This window comes from Acinonyx jubatus, chromosome E2 (assembly GCF_027475565.1).
Source record: "Acinonyx jubatus isolate Ajub_Pintada_27869175 chromosome E2, VMU_Ajub_asm_v1.0, whole genome shotgun sequence".
Classification (NCBI taxonomy): Eukaryota; Metazoa; Chordata; class Mammalia; order Carnivora; family Felidae; genus Acinonyx; species Acinonyx jubatus.
In genome coordinates, this window is record NC_069396.1 from 56,474,036 (window position 1) to 56,482,351 (window position 8,316).

The following is an 8,316-nucleotide window of genomic DNA, read 5'->3' on the forward strand; positions in this document are numbered from 1 at the left end:
ATGACCTGAGCCGAAGTCAGACGCTTAACCGACCAAGCCACCCAGGCACCCCAGGATGTGGCTTTAGTAGCAGTTGTCAGATAGGAAAGAGTTTTGGTGTTAAGAATCAGGATTGGGGCACCTGGCTGGCTCAGGCAGTTGAGTGTCCGACTTCGGCTCAGGTCATGATCTCACAGTTCATGGGTTTGAGCCCCAGTCAGGCTCTGTGCTGACAGCTCGGGGCCTGGAGCCTGCTTCAGAGTCTGTCTGCTTTTCCCTCTGGCCCTCCCCTGCTCACGCTGTGTCTCGCTGTTTCTCAAAAATAAATAACTATAAGAATTTTTTTTTAAAAGAATCAGGATTGGGTATTATGCTAAGTGAAATACACTAGACAGAGAAAGACAAATACCATAGGATTTCATTTATACGTGGAGTGTAAAAATCAAAACAAAACAAAAAAAAAACAAACCCAGAGGTCAAACATGTGCTTGCCAGATGGGAGAAGAATAGGGAGAGGGTGAAATAAGTGAAGGGGATTAAAAGGTACAAACTTGAAGTTATAAGATAAATAAGTCAGTATAGGGAATATAGTCAACAATACTGTCATAACATTCTATGGTGGCTAAATTTATCATGGTGAGCATTGAGGAACATATTGTCAACCACTGTATTGTACACCTGAAATGTATGTAACATTGTATGTCCACTATACTTAAATAATGATTTTTTAAAAAAAGAATTGGGGCCACTTCTCCATCAGTATGAATTATATGCTCCATCTGTTTTCATGTCTTTGTGTTTTCTTTACGTATTCTTGTCATCGTTTGAGAAGAGTTGATTATTTTAGAGATATCAACGTGCCAATACCTCACCCAATCATTGAGAAAACTTGTGAAAGATTTTGAAATAAGTAAGAAATTTTGAAACCTGTAAAAGATTTGGAAACCTGGTTTCCTTTCAGTGGAATTCTGACATGCTAGGATTGATGTATATGGTACATTTTTCCCTCTGACAATTGAGGAACAATTATCTGCCCCAAAGAACTATGAACTCATTAGTTTTTTCCACTGTGGAAATACTTTTACTTAATAACTTATAATAGTTCTCTACATAAACACATAAAATATATGTGTTTAAGTACTGTTTCTTCTTGCACTTTTGGTGTGTGTGTGCGTGTTTAAGTAAGTTCTTCACCCAATATGGAGCTCAAACTCACAACTCTGAGAAGAGTTGCATACTCCATCAACTGAGCCAAGCAGGCACACCCCTAAGAAATACTTTTTTTTTAAATTTTTTTAACATTTATTTTTGAGAGAGAGAGAGCACATGCGTGCGCTCACAAGTGTAGGAGGGGCAGAGAGAGAGAGAGGGAGACAGAATCTGAAGCAGGCTCCAGGCTTTGAGCTGTCAGCACACAGCTCCATGTGAGTCTCAAACTCACAAACTGAGAGATAATGACTGGAGCCAGAGTTGGACCCTTAACTGACTGAGCCACCCAGGTGCCCCAGAAATACTCTTTTTTTAAAAAAAAAGTTTATTTATTTATTTTGAGAGAGAGAGAAAGAGCATGAGCTGGAGAGGCGTAGAGAGAGAGAGGAAGAGAGAGAATGCCAAGCAGGCTCCGTGCTGTCAGCAGAGTGCCACACAGGGCTCAATCCCATGAACTGTGAGATCATGACCTGAGCTGAAATCACCAGACACTTAACCAACTGAGCCACCCAGGAGCCTCAGAAATACCCTTATTCCACTTTAACACACATATAGTGAAACCACCTGGGCTCCTCCAGCAACCTAATAGTCTTTAAGCTTTAGCAAGCACCCTTAGCCCTCGTAATTAACTATCCTGTCCTTGAGTATCTATAGATCATGCATTCTTTCCTAGAAACAACAGAGCACCTCTGCACTTCATGAAACAGAATCCAAATCCACGAGCACTAGCACCTGGGCACTGAGGAACCAGACCCCCTTGCACAACCTCAGAACACGAAGATAACATCTGTAACTGGCATCACTGAGTCTGCAGGTAATCAAGAAATGTTCCAGGGAGCACTGCCCTCCCTTTACGGATCAACTGCCCCAAACTCCTTTAAAAATCCCTGGGCCAGGCAGAAACCTTCCTTGGTGTTGTCCCTGGGACAAATCTGTCCTCTCCCAGGGTGGCCAGCCTCCTGACTAAAGCTCAAATTCCTTTCCAATCAACATTCATCTCTTGGGCCTTCTGAGCCACAAGGACCTGAACTTGGGGTTCGGTAACAACAGAACATCTATCAAATGTGAGGTTACAGCAGGACAAAAGAAAATTTCAGTTAATTGCAAACAAGTAGACGCAATCTAACTTTATTTCAAGATACATGCATAGATTTATAGCTCACCTCCAGCACGTAATAGACCAACACAATGAAGATAAAAAGGAACCAAGGAATTAATGCCTATTTTTTAAGTTTTTTTTTTTAATTGATATTTTAAAGCAATGGATTGGTGACGTCGATGCTCAAATTCCCCTCCACCCACCCTCCCAGGCCCTTTGTCCCGGGTTGCTGCAGCTCCTCCCCGTGGAACCAGTGTGTACAACGCCCAGCGCCCCCTCTCGTCTCCACCCGCTAGCAAAAGCGGCTTCGGACTCCAACCGTTTCCAGCTCAGTAAGAGGAAAACATCTCGGCTTCCAGTATGAGAGTCTACAGCCCTCTAAGCGTTTACGCTAAATTGTTGGAAATATATACATAAAGCAGGAAGGAGTCAACCCTGTCCCGCACTACGCCTAAGTAGTCTAAATGAATCCAAACCCCGAACACCACATTAGGTGGGGCCGATCCAGGAACGCCCGGGGGCGGGACACAGGATCGGCCGAGGCCACGCCCACCCCCAGACCCCGCCCCCACCGGGCCTCGCTAGCTCCCAGCACCGCCCCGCGCTCACCGCAGCCCCGCCCACCCCCAGACCCCGCCCCCACACCGGCTCCCTTGGGAGCCAGCACCCTCCTAGCCCCACCCATTCCCAGCCTCCATACCCGCTTCCCCGGATGCCAGGACACACCATGCCCAGCCCCGCCCCGGCCAGCCGAAGCCCCGCCCCACCCCCCCCCCCCCAGCACGGCCGTGGCGCATTTCCGGCAGACCCGGAAGCGGATCCGGATAAGTGGTGTCCCACTGTTGCGGGACAGTTTGTCTTTCCGGTTCAGGTTTGAACGCAGCGGCTGCTCGGTCCGCAGAAGTCCGCACGTGGTTGTGGGGTCGCTGGAAGGCTGCAACCCCCGCCGGTCCATGCAGTGGTGAATCCCGACGCCGCTGGAGGCGATCCGAGTGCTGGGATCCGCTCTGTTCCCGGTTAAAATTGCTCGGAAGGAGATCTGCCTCTCTGCCTGTGGCATGTGGACACTACCGGCCTCGTCGTTTTCCTGCACAGTACCCTTCGCCGACCCTCCTCACGGACCCGATGCCGTGTGAAGTCCCCACTCGGTGCACGGATTCTTGCCCTTGCCGCCGGCTCCCGCCTCTCGACTGTCTGTCTGCCCCTTGCGGGCAGCGCGGGTGGGCGGTTTCCTCCCTGAGCCTGGCATTCCGCAATCTTCACCCTGTCCTGAGACCCCCACCTCCACAGCCCGCGGCATCGCGTGCTCCTGGGGCGGGGACCTGTCCCTCCTCCCGGGACCTCCTCGTTGTTGTCCCCCCACCCATCCGCGGAGGTGACAGGCTCGTGTCCTGTAGTGTTTCTTTCCTCCCTGAGCTCATCCGGACCATGGTGTAGCTGGGGCGCAAGGGTGCAAGAGGGGTGGGGTTCCAAACAGACCAGGTTGGGCCATTCCTGCTGACAAAATCCAAAGGCAAAGAGAGGAGCGGTGGTGAAACACGAAAGGAACCTAGGATTCGCTTCTCAAAGACTGTCCAAAGTGCTGAAAATACTTCCACGTTTATAAGGAAAATGTGGGGCAAAGGTGGGTGGGTGGATAGGTAGGCAGTGAAAGTCAAAGAGATCTTTGTCTTGAAGTCAATGATGAGTGGGGGCTCAGGGCAAACCCTACTGCTTGAAGGGGCAGCTATTTGTTCCCCTCAGGGCATGTTTTGCTTTCAGAGTCTTCCTCCTGAGCTGAGAGTCCAGCTGGAGAGAACCCAACGGGAAAGTTTGAGGTCAAAATGCAGGCGCCCAAGATCCTCTTTCTCAGTGGTGTGTGTGCAACCTCAGTGTTCCACTGGAAAGGGTTTTCCCCACCCAGGGGCCATTTTTGTTCCATTCCTGTATCCTCAAATTTCATATTTCAATATGATTCCTAATGTGTTCATTTTTTTTTTCAAGTTTCAGCTTTTTTCCTTTTAAATAAATTGTATCATTCAGTTGAGGTCTCAATGCTTTTCTGATAATTATATATTGAAAATATTCATCAGGGGTGCCTGGGTGGCTCAGTCGGTTGAGCATCCGACTTCAGCTCAGGTCACGATCTCCCAGTTTGTGAGTTGGAGCCCCACATCAGGCTCTGTGCTGACAGCTCAGAGCCTGGAGCCTGCTTTAGATTCTGTGTCTCCCTCTCTGTCCACCCCTCCCCTACTTGCGCTGTCTTCAAAATAAACATTTTTTTTTTAAGTAAAAAAAAAAAAACAACAACACAGCAAAACAAAAAACCAGCAGATGCAGGAAAGGTGTTGTGCCTCCCCCATAACTGTCTAAATTTACAGTGGAAAGGAGAGTCTGCAGGAGGAAGACAAGTATTAACAGAGGCCCCCCTTTACCAAAGGAACTCATCTGTATAATCAGCCTTGTCTTTCCAAACATCTCCTCTCACCTTGCTATTCCCATACCCCTCTCCTTCGTTCCCTGTAAGCTTCATGGTACCTCACTGTCTTCTGAATTTCACATCTCTGTGGATTCCCATATGTACACTATTAAATCTAGTTTTCTCCTGTTAATTTGTGTCGTGTCAGTTAGATTTTTAAGTTCAGCTAGAAGGACCACAGGGCAGAAGGTCTTCCTCCCCAACCTTCTCAATTCTCTTATTAGTCAAACAGTCAAAATAGATCTGCTGTTTCAAGGTTTGTAATCATGTCATCTGTGAATAATAACTGTTCTAGCCTCCTGCTTCTAGTTTTGTTTCCTGCTTTACCATTTTCCTCTGGGTCCTGGCTCAGGCATCCTGTGCAGGGGTGAACGGGCTGAGCACTGACTGGGCCCCTGGACTCAGCCCCACTTTCATGAAAATGTTCCCAGTGTTAACTCCTGATCATAATGTTTGCTGAAATTTTCTTGCTGAAAAGTAATTTTTTAAATGTCATATTTGGCAGGATTTAACTATCAAGGATCTACAGCAGTGCTCAAATATGTTTTGTTTAAATCTGTTACAGGTGCCTGGGTGGCTCAGTCAGTTGAGCGTCCAACTTCGGCTCAGGTCATGATCTCACGGTCCGTGAGTTCTAGCCTCATATCAGGCCCTGTGCTGACAGCTCATAGCCTGGAGCCTGCTTCAGATTCTGTGTATTCCTCTCTCTCTGCCCCTCCCTTGCTCATGTTCTGTCTGTCTCTCAAAAAATAAACAAACATTAAAAACATTAAAAAATATATGTTATTTTGATGTATTGCATTAATTGGTATTCTAATATGGAATCTTTTTTTTCATTAATGAAATAAAGTGAATTTGGCTAATATTAATTGCCAACTGGCTACATTTAAACAGCTAAAGTCACATTTGTACCTTTACATTATGTATTTAAAGGAGATCAAGTTAAAATTTTCTCTTGTTTCATTTTGTTCATATTTTTTTAGTAGCCTGATAAAATAATATGAACAAATTAATTTTTCTTCATTAAAAGAGATTCCAACACATTGGAACTATCTCTGGCTTAAAATGAAACAGAGTTTGGGGTGCCTGGGGGGCTCAGTCGGTTAAGCGTCTGACTTCAGCTCAGGTAATGATCTCACGGTCTGTGAGTTCGAGCCCCGCATCGAGCTCTGTTCTGACAGCTCAGGGCCTGGAGCCTGTTTCAGATTCTGTGTCTCCCTCTCAAAAAATAAACGTTAAAAAAAAAATTTTTTTTTAACGTTTATTTATTTTTGAGACAGAGAGAGACAGAGCATGAATGGGGGAGGGTCAGAGAGAGAGGGAGACACAGAATCTGAAACAGGCTCCAGGCTCTGAGCTGTCAGCACAGAGCTCGATGCGGGGCTCGAACTCACAGACCGTGAGATCATTACCTGAGCTGAAGTCAGACGCTTAACCGACTGAGCCACCCAGGCGCCCCCCCCAAAAAAATCTTTTTTCAATAAAATGAAACAGACCTTATTAGATTCAGAGACCTCCAATGCCTTTTAATCTGTATATTGAAATTGGTTATTCAGATTGTTTTCTTTCTCAGTCAGGATGTGCAATATAACCTAGAAAGTAATACATGTCCCTTAAAATTATAGATTTTTTTAAAAATAGAAAATGCTTTGTTATTTTCCATTCTGCACAGAAATAGGTAAGGCCTCCAGTTTCTCCATAGCCTCAGCAACAGTGTTTTTGCTCTTTCATATTATAGCCATTTTAAAGAGTGTAATAATTGCACTGTAGTTTTGATTTGCATTTTCCTAGTGCCTGATGATGTTGGGCATATTTGCTTATGAGCCATTCATATATCTTTGGTGACATGTCTATTCAAGGCTTTTCCCTATTTCTTTTTTTTTTTTTTTAATTTTTTAATGTTTATTTAGAGAGAGAGCTAGGGAGACACAGAATCCAAAACAGGCTCCAGGCTCTGAGATGTCAACACAGAGCCCAATGTGGGGCTTGAACTCACAAACCATGAGATCATGACCTGAGCCAAAGTTGGACACTTAACTGACTGAGCCACCCAGGGACCCCTCCTGTTTCTTTTTTAATTGGGTTAGTTTCTTCATGAGTTACGAAAGTTCTTTGCATATTGTTCGCCTGGAAATGTCTTTATTTCCCCCTAATTTTTTAATGATAGTTTTGCTGGATATAGTATTCCTCTTTGACCTTTTTAAATTATTATTCTCTCATTACTTTGAATATCTTATTCCACTGCCTTCACTTACAATTTCTGATGAAGTGCCAGGCATTAGTCATCACATTGTTGTTATCCTCTATACAATGAGTCTGTTCTGTTGCTGCTTCAGGATTTCCTCTTTGTCTTTTGCTTTCAACACTTAAACTGTGATGTGTCTCTTACAACTTCTGGATTTTGGGTTACAGTTCGAAAGGATCTCTCCTTATTTCCATGTTATGTACACATTTTTATCATGTTTATGACTTACTTTTTTTACTTTTACATCTCTGATCCTCTTGTACTTTATTCTGATATATAATTTGAGCTATTGAATGAATTTGACCTTTTTCCAAATAACTACCCTGTCGTTGCAACACCATTTTTAAATAGTTCATTACTGATAAAGAAACAGTGCAGTATCTTGAATGGGAGCCATTCTAAGGACAAAAAGAATTATGGAGAACATTTCAGATTTTCTTTTGTTATATCACAGTTCTATCAACATCGTTATTTTGAAAGCATTTCCTTTAGGGGCACCAGGGTGGCTCAGTTGGTTAAGCCTCTGACTCCTGGTTTCAATTCAGGTGGCTTGTGAGTTCGAGCTTAAGTCAGGCTCTGTGCTGACAGCACAGGAATTCTCTCTCTCTCTCTCTCTCTCTCTCTCTCTCTCTCTCTCTCTCTCTCTGCCTGTCTCCTGCTCACCTGCTTGCTCTCAAAACAAATAAACTTTAAGAAAAATAATAAATATGGGCAACTGGGTGGCACAGTCGGTTAAGCTTCCGACTCTTGATCTTGACTCAGATCATGATCTCAGTTTGTGAGTTCAAGCCCGACATCAGGGTCTGCACTGATGTTGCAGAGCCTGCTTGGGATTCTCTCTTTCTCTTTGACCTTTCCCCGCTTCTGCTCTCTCTCTCTCAAAATAAAAAAAATAAACTTTAAAAAGAAAAAAAGAAAAATAATATAAAATATAAAAAAGCATTCCCTTTATGTTGTAGGTGACAATAATTATAAAGTTGGGATTTAATAAATTGAGAGAACAATGCTATAAGGTCAGATTTAATTTGAAAATTATGAACAGGAATACAAGAATTCTTTTCCTACCTCTGTTCACTAAAAGCAGTGTCAGCCCAAGAGTACGGAGTTTGTGTTCTCTAATGTCCTTTCCAAACAACAGGAGTCCAGGCTTTTTGGAGAAAGTGACTGATGCTGCATCTGGAATAGAGAACGAATAAAATAAACCTACAAGAAAAAGCCAAAAGTAACTAACATCATCATCATTCAAGGTAGTTTTTAAAACAATTGATTCGGTTACAGAGTGGTGATTAAAGAGGCAAACGTGCTGCTTTTACGATGGGATCAATA